This window comes from Pinus tabuliformis, chromosome 8 (genome assembly GCF_031772625.1).
Source record: "Pinus tabuliformis cultivar Carrire ecotype Pingquan chromosome 8, CPIR1, whole genome shotgun sequence".
Lineage (NCBI taxonomy): Eukaryota > Viridiplantae > Streptophyta > Pinopsida > Pinales > Pinaceae > Pinus > Pinus tabuliformis.
The window spans coordinates 1,879,362,736-1,879,377,271 of NC_142294.1; the positions used below are offsets into that span (position 1 = coordinate 1,879,362,736).

The 14,536-nt window shown below is 38.3% G+C and overlaps 1 pseudogene; it reads right to left on the bottom strand.

Annotated features, from left to right (window-relative positions):
- Nucleotides 1–10,529: 10,529 nt before the first annotated feature.
- LOC149243892 (cullin-1 pseudogene) lies at nucleotides 10,530–12,857 on the bottom strand (annotated as a pseudogene).
- Nucleotides 12,858–14,536: the final 1,679 nt, after the last annotated feature.

Consider the following 14,536-nt stretch of genomic DNA (forward strand, 5'->3'; position numbering starts at 1 on the left):
TTCCATCCTTTTACTATGCTAGCTCATTGTCTAGACCTATTGCTTCCATCCAACATTCCCTGGGTTCTTCCTCCTCCTTCAAGATGTCATATCGATTATCCTTTTATGGTCCTTTGCTTGGTCGCAGTTGGGTAGAGGTATGAAGGTTCTTTTCAGATTTCCTCCTCCTTTGTACTTCTTGAAATCCCTCCACTTCTTGTGATTTCCGTAAGTTATTGGCTTTGGATGGCTCCCGGGTCTTGGACTATTTCATCAAGCAGTCCCAAAACAAATGTCCATATTCATGGCATCTACAATGTCTGAAGGGGATATGCTCGTAGTTAATGGGTTGTTGCCATACTTCCTCATGGTATTCCAGTTCAATGGATTCTGGTAAGGGTTCTGTTATATTCATATAAACACAAATCCTCGTGTAATGCATGTACTTTCCCCTTCTCATGGAGTCTGCAACTTTCACAAAACTTCCTATGCAGTTGCCGATACCCTCCTGGATATTTGATCCCAGAAGTCCACCGGGAGGCCAAAGAGGCGAACCCATACTGGATTAGCTACGAATTTTTCCAGATCTAGATTATAACACTCCTCTCAGTGTCTCATGTGACCCTTTGGTTGCCATTTATGTTGAATCCACTTAACCTGGTCTCATTCAACTGGCCAGACTCCTATAAATTTGCGGATCATTTTGTGGTCCTTCACATATTTCCTGTCATTTTTGAGTTTGTTATTATGTATGACAAAGTGGGGCTTCTTTGTTTCCATTGGGAGGCACTGGTTGGGCATGTGAGTCTGCCATTAGGCTTTGAGGACAAGGGGAGAGTGACAAGGGAAAAGAGAGAGAGATAAGATAAGGGGTAGAGACAGAGTGAGGTGAGAGAAAAAAGAAGAGAGATGAAGGACCACATACATGACTGTGTGAAAAGAGAACCCGCGTGTACGTGAGTTAAAGTTTTAACATAAAAAATAACGGTTGAAACTCCAATTTTTTGAAGAATGACTATCACTTGGAGGGAAAGAGAGCACACCACTATTGATAATGAGGTAATGAATGAACAAACTACATTAGACACGCTGAGAGGTTGTGGCGTATTGAAATTCTTCAAAATTCCAAACATGAAAGCCAATACACGCTTACTCGAACTATTGATCCACTACTGGAGTGCGGAGGATGATGCCTTCATGATAGACTAGATGCCTCTATGGATTGAGGATGAAAACATCTACTTTATTATCGGTCTCTCCCGAAGAGGAGAGGTCATGCATTCAACTGGTAGAATGAGAAGTAGTCTTTTAGAAGAATACTATGTCCATATATACTGTCCTGGACATCCAGAGAAGATTGGAAGTCAAATTCCAATCAAACATGTGGAAAGTTGATCCCTGAGGATTACGTTATTTACCATTGCATGGGTAAATGGGTCAACTTCCCTACATCAAGCATCACGAGTGTCCATGAGCCTGGCAGTGGAATGTCATACCATGGTATTCGACTGGTGCATGCCTCTTCTGACTAACATGAAGAGCCAATTGACCTTTATTCAGAAGGGTTAGATGAAGAATTTTGGATATGGGACTATCTTGTGCTCATTCTTCTTTGAGAAGGTACCTGGGCTACGTCCCAAAGTATCAGTGTCCATTAATAGCCCAAGAGATCCATGAATGGGTAGATGGGCAGACTTGATGAAATGCCTTGGAGGTGGAGACATGCTTAGTACAGCTTCTTACGATGAGTTTTTCACCTAGTGGGATTAGCATATCATCGCAGTCGATGACTACCAAACATAGCATGGGGAGACATAGGTAACAATTTTTAAGTTTTTTATGAATTTTTAAGATTTTTTGGATTTTTAATATGAAATGAACTTAGAAATATTTTTGATGAGATAAAATACTGACAAAATGACCATGTTCTAGATGTAGGTCCAGTGAGACCAGATGGATTTCCGAGGCACAGGCATCACGAAAGAGGAGCCGAAGAGGCAGCATTTGAGACAGAGAGAGTCCTATATGCAGTTCAGAGAATCTTGGTGAGACTAACTCACCAGGTACCTATGATAGCCATAGAGGATCTACCTGAGGAGATGCAGCGCCACATTGTAGGGGTACCATAGGACTGGGTCCGGATACTTCAACGTCTAGCCAATGTGGTGGTTAAATTTTTAGCTGCTCATCCTAATCCGGGTCGAAGATAGACCTATGTATGACTAGACATGATTATGGGCATGAACCCAAATTTTGAGGGCATCTTATCCCAATTTTGTATATTATTTTTTGAACACTTTATCTATATACAAGCAATTTTATGATATATATACGATTCAATTTTTGATGTTATTTAATTTGATGAATTATTAATATGCCAATCTAATTCTTGATTAGCAATAGATTCTGCTAATGAATTCTCAGATCATGGAATGTGAACATATGTAATATAAATAAATGATCGTTGCAACACTCTCACTCTTAGAAATTGGCGATGTAAATAAGGATCACGCACCCGATAAATATTATTTAACTACGACACTACCAGATGTGAGTCTAGATAAACTACCAACGAATCAATCCCATAAGATATTACTTCGGATAGTAAATTAATAACAACAGTATATTCGGTAATGTTATTTGAAGCAGGGCCAATACATCCTCCCCTCGACACCATCAACTGGCCAGATGGAAAATAAATCACCCAAGCTGTGGAAACGAGATTTCGAGTGTGTGGACTTGCACCATTGAAAAATCTGAAATATATCGAATCATCCATCAATACCTGCCAAAGCAGATAAAAAATGTCGATATCACAAAATGCCAGATAAATATTTACAAAGATACAAGATATAGAAACAAGCAATTTCTCGGTCGAAGCCTAAGCAAATACTTCTTAAGGTAGAGCCCATTTCGGGGCTCCGCCAGCTTGTTCCCTTCAAAATCAATTAATTCATAGGCCCCTTTTCCCAAAGCACGCTTGAATACAAAGGGACCATACCACATAGACTTGAATTTTCTTGCCCCCAGGGCATCTTTGTCTTGGTCATAGAGTAAGACAAGGTCACCTTTAGAAAAAACTCGAGGATGGACAACTTTATCATACTAAGTTTTAACCCTCTTCTTGTGGACTTCGTTTATTATGGCTGCATCTCAACGCTGCTCATCGAAATGTTCCAAATGAGCGAGGCATTCTTCGAGACTAGACATCTCTGGAAGAAGTTATACAACTAGCTTAAGGGACAAAATTTCACATTCAATAGGGAAAATAGATTCCAACCCGTAAACTAGTTGAAAAGGAGTAAAACCAGTGGCATAATGGAGGTTTGGTATGCCCAGACCACCAGGTACAACATGATGCACCAATTGGATCATTTTTTGTCAATTTTCCTTTGCAAGATAGTGTTAAGGGACTTATTCACGGCTTTGGCTTGCCCATTGGCCTGAGGAAAAAATGGAGATGAATGGTCCTGTCGGAAGCCCAACTTGAGAGCCAATTCGATCATTAGTTGATTTTGGAAGTGAGTACCATGGTCAGTGAAAATCTCTCTTGGGATACCAAATCATGAAATAACCTGGTTGAAAAGAAACAAGGCTACTGTTTCACTATCATTTTTGTAAGTAAGCATGGCCTGAGCCCAGTTTGTAAAGTAGTCTACGACCACAATGATGTACTTGTGATTTGCTGCCGAAGGCGGATTACAAGTAGTAAAATCAGTGCCCCACTTTGTAAATGGACCAACAGTGATAACAGGAAAAAGTGGATCTAGATGCGCACGCATTGTCCCAGTATATATTTGACAAGGGTGGCAACATTTAACTGTTTCAATGCAGTCTTTGAAAATTGAAGGCCAAAAGTAGCCTGCACGCAAAATTTTCTGGGTTGTTGCAAGCCCTGATAGATGACCCCCACAAGCTCCATTGTGGCAATCATTAAGTACAAACTCGGCTTCTTCCAAAGTTAAGCAATGCCTAAGGATTGAGTCAACCCCTCTACGATATAATGTATCACCAATAATGACATAGCTTTTGGCATGGTGACGTAACTTTCAACGCTCACCTTTTGAGAAATAAGGTGGAAACTTCGAAGTCTGGAGATATATAATGATATCTCCGTACCAGGGATCTTATGAAGAAATGAGGAATAAATGTTTGTCAGGAAAATTTTCCTCACAAACAATAGCTTCCTCACAAGGCAGCTTCGAAATCAATTCTGCAAAAACTAATGACTTCTTATATTTAGCTGACAAGAACTCGAGATCGAACTCTTGAAAAATAACAATCCATTGATTATATTTGCCCCCAATCACTCGCCTACTGAGGACAAACTGAAAAGGATTGACACCTGCTAAGACGAACGTTTTGCGGAGTAGAATGTAATGATGAAGCCGTTGGACAACATGGACAACTCCAAAGGCTAATTTCTCAATGGGAGAGCTCAAGTCCTATTAAGCATTGACTCAAGTAGTATATTACATGCTCACTGAGAGCATCATCCTCCTGAATTGGAACCATATGGATGGTTGATTCTGTCGTAGCGAGATACGAAAGGAAATCTCTACCATAATCTGGTGGACTCAATAATGGGGCAGAGGTTAATGCTCTTTTCAAAGCATCAAAATATCGTTGCGTGAAGTCATCCCATAAAAATGGAACCCCTTCCTTAAGCAAACACATAAATCCTTTGGTAATCTCGGCGTAATTTGCTATAAATCTCCTCAAGAAATTTTCCTTTCCTTGGAGACTTTGAAGTTGATGAATGGAAGACAAGGGAGGCAACTGAATTATTGCCTCAACCTTGAAAGGATCAACTCGAATCCTTTAGTTCATAGATGAATCCTAACAGCCAACCAGACATGACCATGAAAACACACTTATTTAGATTCAACTAGATTTTATAAAAACGACATCTCTCAAAAACTAACCGAAGGTGGTTGGGATGATCAATTCTCTTTCGAGAATGAGCAACTAAGTGATCCAAGTATGCTTCGATAACATGTTTGATGTCGTGGAAAGCATAAGACATGGACCGCTGAAAAGTAGCTCCAACATGTTCAAGACCAAAAGGCATCTTCTTGTATGCAAACGTGCCCCACGAACAAATAAAGGTTGTCTTGTGCTGGTCCTCTAGATGGATAGTAATTTGATTCTAACCAGAGAATCTGTCCATGAACGAAAAAATTTCGTTACCTGCACATTCATCAACAATTTGATCAATAAAAGGCGTGGGGTAATTGTCTTTTGGACAAGATTTATTCAAATCCCTAAAGTCGATACACATTCGGATCGTTCATTGCTTCTTATCTACCAGGACTGGATTGGAAACCCACTCAGTTACAGGAACGAGGTATGAAACTTGCCTTAAGCATCTTTTCAACTTCAGCCGTAATAGCCACCACTTTTCAAGGATTGACCGATCGAAGTTTTTGACGAATAGGTTTGGCATTTTCATACTTCTTTATCTCATGCTGGGCTATAGATGGATCAATTCTAGGCATTTCCTGATAAGATCAAGCGAACACATCTCAAAATTCTTTAAAGAGGTCGGTGTAGATTTGGATTTCTTCGGGGGAACAATCAACTCCGATGAATACATTTTCAATCATGTTAGGATTCTTAGATATGTTTACAGGTACAGTTCATGAGATAACCGACATGTTACCTTTTGCGGAAAATTGTGTTGGAGCCAAAGGGTTTGAAACTGCACAAACATCACTAGTAAATAGATTGGAGAACCTAGATTCAACTTCATGCAATGGAGGAAGAAAATATGAACGATGATGTAAATCTTCCCACGGTCTATCCACACCCATGATTGACTCCAAGATTGCTTATTCAGATGGTAAGACTGTATCCAAGCAATCTAGAGCTGAAGTAGAATCGAGGGTCCAAGCTGGCGCCACATCACCATCTAACTCCTCTTGTGAAAAAAGAGTGGGATGGTTGTCTGTAGAGTTAATGATAGATTGATAGCTAAGTTCCATTGTAGACATGGGAATACCATTCCACCAACCTACCCTCCATCTAATGTGGTGGTAGATGAAGGTAAGGTCCAAGGGTCCAAAAAATAATGATTTCGAAAGAACTCTTTCCGTGAAGCTCCCCCAGAGGATGAAATTGCATTAATTCTAGCTGTAGGAGCAGGAAGATCGAATGTACCCATTAATGAAGAGTACATTCCAACTCCTAAATTCTCAATAGGTTGATGCGAATTATCCACCAATGTAACGGTAGAATCCGAAGTTGCATGGGAGTCACCCGAAGAATAATCCAACTGATCAATTTTAACAATTCTCCCCTCATGAGGAAAATAGAGGATGTGGAATAAATATGAAACTATGGAATCCATATCGTAAATCCAATTCTTGCCTAAGAGGAGGTTATAATTCAAATTCGCATCAATGATTTCTACCTCAATATTCACTACCTTCCCCCCAACACATATAGGAAAGGCCAGGATAATCCCATGTGGCCTATGAGAATGTCCATCAAATGTCGTCAAAAGAGTCGGTGAAGGAACAACTGAAGGTGATCCAATGGCCTTCCAACATGACATAGACATCACACATATGGAAGCTCCCTCATCTATAATTGTCTAAAAAATATTGATCTTTCGGTAAGTGGACTTTATCTAGAAAGCCATATGGTGAGGAAGTCTCTTTTTGACATTTAGCATATCAAAAGTGATCACTAAAGAATTCTTTGGATCTACTGCACCAATTGTAAAAAACAAAGCACTTCTTTGAGTAGGGCATCAATGGAGTACCTCCAATGTAGACATAGCACAAGGACTTTGAGCCAGATCTTCTACAATCGAGTAGTTTTGGGCTGCCCTAGCACTAGGTTAATAGTCGAGTGCTTTGCGAAACCTTTCAGTATCTGAGGTACATAGTCAAGAGAGGGTCACTCGATATGAAGTGGGTCTGTGGCTTCAGGGATAGATTTAGCCTTAGATGTTTCTGATTCACCATAATCGTGTGCTCCCATAGCGACGTCAATATGAGAGTTCATCATATAAAAAGTTGAGGAATTTTCCCCTTCTTGGTTGCCCCTTGCAAAGGTACCAACGTTTGAATTTGCATCAGTAAGTAATTCCTGCCCTTGGGGAAAAGGGTTAGTCAGAACAGCTTGGGAACTAGAGGACCCTTGCTACACTAATAAGCACTTAGCATCTTTTATCTTGGGGCAGAGGTGAGTTAGATAATCTCCATTGCAATTCCCCTATCCCTTGCTTTTCTATGTACTATTGGAATGTTTCTTTGTAAAGTTTCTTCTGATCCTCTGATATAAAATGCTCTATATTTCCTCTTCAGCCTTTCTTTTGGCACTAATTCCATCCTTTTACTATGCTAGCTCATTGTCTAGACCTATTGCTTCCATCTAACCTTCCCTGGGTTCTTCCTCCTCCTTCAAGATGTCATATCGATTATCCTTTTATGGTCCTTTGCTTGGTCGCAGTTGGGTAGAAGTATGAAGATTCTTTTTAGATTTCCTCCTCCTTTGTACTTCTTGAAATCCCTCCACTTCTTGTGATTTCCCTAAGTTATTGGCTTTGGATGGCTCCGATGTCTTGGACTATTTTATCAGGCAGTCCCAGAACAAATGTCCATATTCATGGCATCTACAACATCTGAAGGGGATATGCTCATAGTTAATGGGTTGTTGCGATACCTCCTCATGGTATTCCAGTTCAATGGATTCTCATAAGGGTTTTGTTATATTCATATAAACACAAATCCTTGTGTAAGGCATGTACTTCCACTTCTCGTGGAGTCTACAACTTTCAAAAAACTTCCTATGGAGTTGTCGATACCCTCCTGGATATTTGATCCGAGAAGTCCACCGGGAGGCCAAAGAGGCGAACCCATACTGGATCAGCTACGAATTTTTCCAGATCTAGATTATAACACTCCTCCCAGTGTCTCATATGGCCCTTTGGTTGCCATTTATGCTGAATCCACTTAACCAAGTCTCATTCAGTTAGTGAGACTCCTATAAATTTGCAGATCATTATGTGGTCCTTCATATATTTCATATCATTTTTGAGTTTATTATTGTGTATGACAAAGTGAGGCTTCTTTGTTTCCCTTAGGAGGCACTAGTTGGGCATGCAAGTCTACCATTGGGCTCCAAGGACAAGGGGTCCTTTCCCATGAATGTTTTGTGTGCCTACGGTGTGTGCGCCTTGTGAACTTGTTTCACCGCTCACAATATTTCAGTAGGAGGGGATCTCTCCCCACCCCTTTGCAGTGATGTTCATTCCATCCATCAGCGCAAAACTATGGAGCAGGTCCAGGGAAGAGTTGTCAACGTCGTATACAGCAGAGGTGTTAGGTTTCTCAAAACCATAGAAAAAACCTGAAAACCCTAGCACTGCTTCTTTCATTGGCTGAAGAACATCTTGTAATCAAATGCAACATTTCAAGAACCCCTACTCTCAAATATTGATTTCATGCTGTCCCAATTTTTCATTATGCAAATTAATTTATTTTTTCCTTTATGTCCAATCCATCATTGTAAAAGCAAAGAACCAAGCATGGAAATACAAATATTCATATTCATGTTAATGTTATTATTAAATTCAATAATAGTATGAATATAATATATTATATTATATTCATGTTAATATTATTATTAAATTTAATATTAGTATGAATACATTTAATATTAATACTATTAAAATTTAATAAATTTTGATTAACACAATATTAAATTTGTTATATTATAATATATATTTATATATCACGATATATATTAACTCTAGATATATGTGGGAGGGAAGAACAAAGACATAGATTGATTGAGGTGGAGGGATAGAGGGAGTGAGAGAAAGGGAGGGAGGGGGGAGGGATAGGCAGAAGGAGTTAGAAGGAAATAGAGGGAGGGATAGGGAGAAGGAGTTTGAAGGAAAGAGAGGGTGGGAAGAATAAATGCATAAAGAGAGAAAATTGGAGAGAGAGAGGGAGGGAGAGTGAAAAGGGAAAAGAGAGAGATAAGATGAGGGATAGAGACAGAGGGAGGTGAGAGAAAAATGAAGAGAGATGAAGGAGGAGAGTGAGGATGTGAGAGAGAGGAGAGAGGAAGGGTGAATGAGAGGGACATGAGAATAAAGACATAGAGACAAAGAAATGTGGAGAGAGAGAGAGAGAGAGAGAGAGAGAGAGAGGGGGGGGGGGAAGTGCTAAGGGAGATGGAGAGGGATAGAGGAGAGTAGGAGGAAGACAAATAGAAGGGGGGAGAGAGGGAGAAAATGGAGAGAGAGAGAGAGAGAGGAAGATGGAAGGAGAGATAGATAGATATCGAGAAAGAGTGTGTATGTTTTGGGGGTGACATATAGGGATTAAAGAGAGGTGGAGGGAGATAGAGATATAGATGGGAGAAAGAGAGAGAGAGCATGCATGTTTGAGGGGGTGAGATACAAAGAAAAAGAAGGAGAGATGGAGGGAAATATAGAATATTTCTTGTAGTATTTGACAAGATTGTCTCCCTTCTTAATCACAAACTAATTACTAATATATAATTACATAAACATCCCCTCCTCTATCTCTCCTTCTTTGTCTCTCTATCTCACCCCCCCTGAGCTTTTTGTCTCCTCTCTCCCTATCCCTCCCCCCTCCATCTTTGTCTATCCTCTCTCTCTGTTACCCTTCTTTGTCTCTTTATCTTCACTATTAAAATTAATTAATTGTCAAAAGTTGTGATACCTAAAATTAAATGAAATAGATGTGTAGTATCAATCCTCCTACAAACTATTGACAAGATTATCTTCCTTCTTAATCACCAATTAATTACTAATAAACAACTACATACACATAGAAATATAGCTAACAACTGGAACATTCACAAACATTAGAATCCAAACACACACATACAAATCGTTCAAGGCAAGAACAAAGACATTGTTGTTTTAAGCTCAAACCAACCAAGATCCATTTAATTCCAGATTTATCATGCACTAAAAGGGATCAAATCCCTAGAGGTGCACGCCTTCCTTTTGGAGTGTACAATTTGAGGAAAGGTTTGCACCTCTAGGAATTTGATCCCTCATTGGGCATGATATATCTAGATTGGTTTTAATTCAATTGTATTTTGGAAAATTTAAAATTAAATGAAATTATCACTCACTCAATTTTGTTAAAAAAATAGAGAAATAGTTAATTTAACTATTAAATAAAAAATAAAAATTTTAACCATGAAGAAATTATTTAAAAAAAAAAATATTATTTAAAAAACTTACTATGCTACACTCTTAAATAGCTTAGTTTTGTTTATAGATATTTTGGGCAAGATCATGCAAAGATTTGAAGCAAGTTATGTTATCAGAAATCAGATAAACATACATAAAATAATCATGTACAAATGATCTGATAACAAACCATCTACATTATGGTGTGTTAAGATTAGCTTGCGAGATACTCAAAAAGAAAACATACATATAGCATCAAAAAATGGAAGAAGGAAATGACATTTGAGGACAACAACAAAATTGGAAGTGAGTAATAATTAAAATGAAAAAATAAATATTGTTTTCAACGAATGAAGTACATGTTCTAGGCCACATATGTTAATACAGTGGAATCCTCTTCGTCGCATTCCAAAATTTCCCTGGTTATCAATTCGTTAATTCTCTTCTTTATGCATTTAATTTCTGGCTTGAATATCTTCTGAAGTTGCTCAACACATTCACTGATTAGTTGTTGCTGAGATAAGACTTTTCTGGCTTTCATGATGCGCGCAATGACACAGTCTATAACGTAGCCCCTTTCCTGCTTGACAACTTCAGTAACTTTCTTTTCCTGCACATCCACTAGTTGTGGAAGTGGAATCTTAATCTTTGTCAATTTGTGTGTAAATTTGGGATTGAATTCAAAATGGTCCCCTGATGATATGGATTTGTTCACTGGATTCTTCAGCAGAATATTATACTTTCCGCATGCAAGGGAATGTAACAGTGCGGCAACCTCTTCCTCTTCTAAATTTAATTGAGATTGGATTTCTTGAAAACTCAATTGTCCAGCATCATTGAATAACAATAACACAACTGCCTGACATGTTGAAGCCGTTATTTCTATTGTCTTAATATCAAATCTGGAAATGATGTCGCATGTCCCCAAAGAATATATCCATGTAAGTTGACGGCCCTTATGGATTTCTTGATAAAATTCGTTGAACACCTCAACGCATCTGAACATTTCTGAAGGTATATTAAGTTTAGAACACTTGTATTTTGGCCAGACTGCGGTATTCAACACTTTAACACCCAAAGATATTGTAAGCTTGGTATTTGAATTTGCCGTAAAACTAGGTTGAATTTCCTTTGAAGCAGCGAAATCATTTAGCATGCCCTGCATCTTTGATGTCAACAGAGTACCACACTCCTTCTTCAACTCGGACAGTATGTTCTGTTCATGATCAATATCCATTCTCCTGTCGAACAATAATCTCTTGGCTAATTTCTTGTTGCAAGATTCTGCAAATAAATCTTTATCCGTAACGTAATAAACAAGTTCTCCGATTTTTGGGAAAATGCTCTCAATATGATCGTCCATCAGTTTAGGTTTCCTGAGTACACTATCACAAAATTCTGCCAACAACTCTGCACTCGTGCTTCCTCCCACTCTTTTATCAAACATTACAGAAAATGCTTCCCTGAAAGCCAGAAGAATAAGCTTATGCTTTTGAAATTCATGCTCTACATAACTCTTATACTTGCCATGGATTTCAATAAGCTTGGGCACATATTCATGCTTATCATTCCCAGCATCCTCTACCCATTTAATCAATGCTATTGCTTCGGTAGTTACATGTTCTTTTAAAATACATGCCACTGGTTCCAAACCCTTGCGTATCTTACCAAACAACCTATACATCCTGGAAAGGTCGTCTTTCTTGTCATCCCTAAACAACACGCGGCAACAAGAATCCTGTTTTTCCAAAAGTTGAGTTTCATAGCGGGAGAGGAGTTCATATTCTACTATCTCCATTAAGTTGTGCTCGCTGCTGGAGTGCAAATAAGGGGCAACTTTGTGCTTCTCATGTTTCAGACACTCTTCAACTTTTAGCATATATTGGGGCAAGGATTCCTGTACAATCCATAAAGCCGCCTTTCGAGCATAGTAAGTTGCAGTATCTTCAAAAATGGGCTTTTCAAAATGATTCTTGTACGAGTCCATACCATTACCATTACCAATTTCCAAGAAAACGTTCACAATGTTTTTCACGAAAGCCATGCCAATCTTCTCTCCCTCGCGCTCTCGATTTATCAAATCCAACACGCCATTCTTCACATCCACCCGTACGTGATCATACACAAGCTCACGGAAGCAGAGCAGCGCAACTGCTCTGAGACTGGGCAGCACAACACCGGTCTTTCTGCGCACGAAGTAGCGATCCAAATGAGAGAACATGTGTGACATGCATTGGACCATGATCTTGTAATTTTCCCAACGTTTTGCAAATTCCCTACAAATGAACTCACCATCACCACCCCCTTGTTTACTCAATGCCGGTAAAACCACCAAAGATATGTATAGTTCAAACGACTTCCTGTACATTTCGTACAGTTGCTGATGGTGGCCTTGAAAACACAGTTGGCAAATAGTCAAATAAACCTCCATAAACTCCTCATAGGAGAAAAATAATTCATCCTTCTTAAAGTTGCCTTCTACTCTTTTTCTCAAGTTTCCCAAACCTCTTGAGATCAAAGCCTGTCCTTCCTCCCACTCTATCTTCCCTTCCTCCCACTCTATCTTCTGCGCCTGCACCTGCGCAGGCGCCGGCAACTTCAATATAATCTCTTCATTCTTCTGCGTGACCTTCTCTCCTTTATTCGATTTATTCTTCTTCGACTTCGACTTCGACTTCGACTTGCCCGCCATGAAAGATTTCCACTCTGTGCCTCCACACAATAACAATATTATTTCACGAGTTGGAAGTTGCGACAAAGCGACTACAAGATCTCTCGCATCACCACTTTATTATCAATGTATGTTTAACCGGTGATCACAAACTCTAAAATTGCATGCTGAATTGAATTGAATTTATAGGACACGGGGTCAATATAATACCTTTTGGCCGACGGTTATGCAAATTGGTTTCCCTTGTTTTGTTTTGTTTGGTCATACTATTCAATCAATTATTTGAAAAAAAAAATAGAATACACTATTTAAATAGAATTTAATTTATTTTTCTTTTATATTTAATATTTTTTATTTTATATTAATGATTCATATTTATCTTTAAAGTAATTCTATCGTTTAAAAATAAAATCATATAAATAACTCTCATATGAAGTAAATGACTTATGAGTTTTTATGTGGTATTGATAAGTCATGGTATTAACTTATGACATTGAAACAATTTATTTTTACACTTTAAGAACTTTCATGGTAAAGTAAGAGTAAATCTCCTTAATTAAAAATATTAATCCATGTTTTTGTTCAATTTATATATGTTTAGTTTATATATGAATTCCTTTTCTAATAATAATAATATAGAAATTACAATTTACTTAGTTTTCATAGTTTTATAAGTTTTGAACCTTACATGTATCATGAAGTGTGTTTTTTGATGCTTATTATAGATACCAACCATTTGGTTCTAAATTTAATTTGGTTTTTGTTCATCACCTCTTGCTTCATCATGTTGCTTGTTCAAAAGGTTTTTCAAAACATCACAACCATGTAAACAAGAGTTAACCAAAAGTGCCTTCAAAATATTTTATTGGTTAGAGTGTAAAGAAATGTCAATAAGTATGAGCTTTATTGTTTGGTAGAATAGTGCTTAGTTGTTCCATGTGAAATTTGATGGATTAATCCCGTGGTATTTGCCTTCGCACCCTACAAGCAGTGTTGTGGGCATATGCTGGGAAGCCTAGGCATAATGTGACAGGCATAGAGAGGGAACATTGCAATAGTCTTGTAGTGTTGTTGGCTGACAGTGGCAAGGCCGCAACAGTCGTTGTAGCCATACAAAACTCAATGATTCATAGCCCATTTCTCCTGCCATCTTCAACATCGTGATCATTTCACTGTATAGGATTAGTTCAATCACCTGTAGCACCAACATCTCATCAGCCTAACCACCTGCAATCAACAACTCATCAAGACCATGCATAAGCATGTCATGAATACTAAGCTGATATCAATGCCAACACTGTCAAGACTAAGACAATGTTAATTTGTGATTTTTCCCATCTCTTGTTATTCTCTTACCGAGGATTTTCTTTTCCGCACCCAAATCCTTCATAAAAATTAAATTAGCTAATTTTATTTTGAGCACATTTATATCTTGCATGTTGGACCCCACAACGAACTTGTCATCTACATAAAATAACAAGGTAGTATAGTTTCCATTATTTAGTCTCTTAAAATAAACACAATGGTTAGGCTAACATTTGATATAAGCTTGTTCTATTGTAAACCTATCAAACTTCAAATACCACTACCTTGGAGATTTCTTTAAAATGTACAAGCTCTTCTTCAGTTTGCATACTAACTTTTCCTTCCCTTCAACCTCATATCCTATGGTTGTTGCATATACACACTTTCCTCTCGGT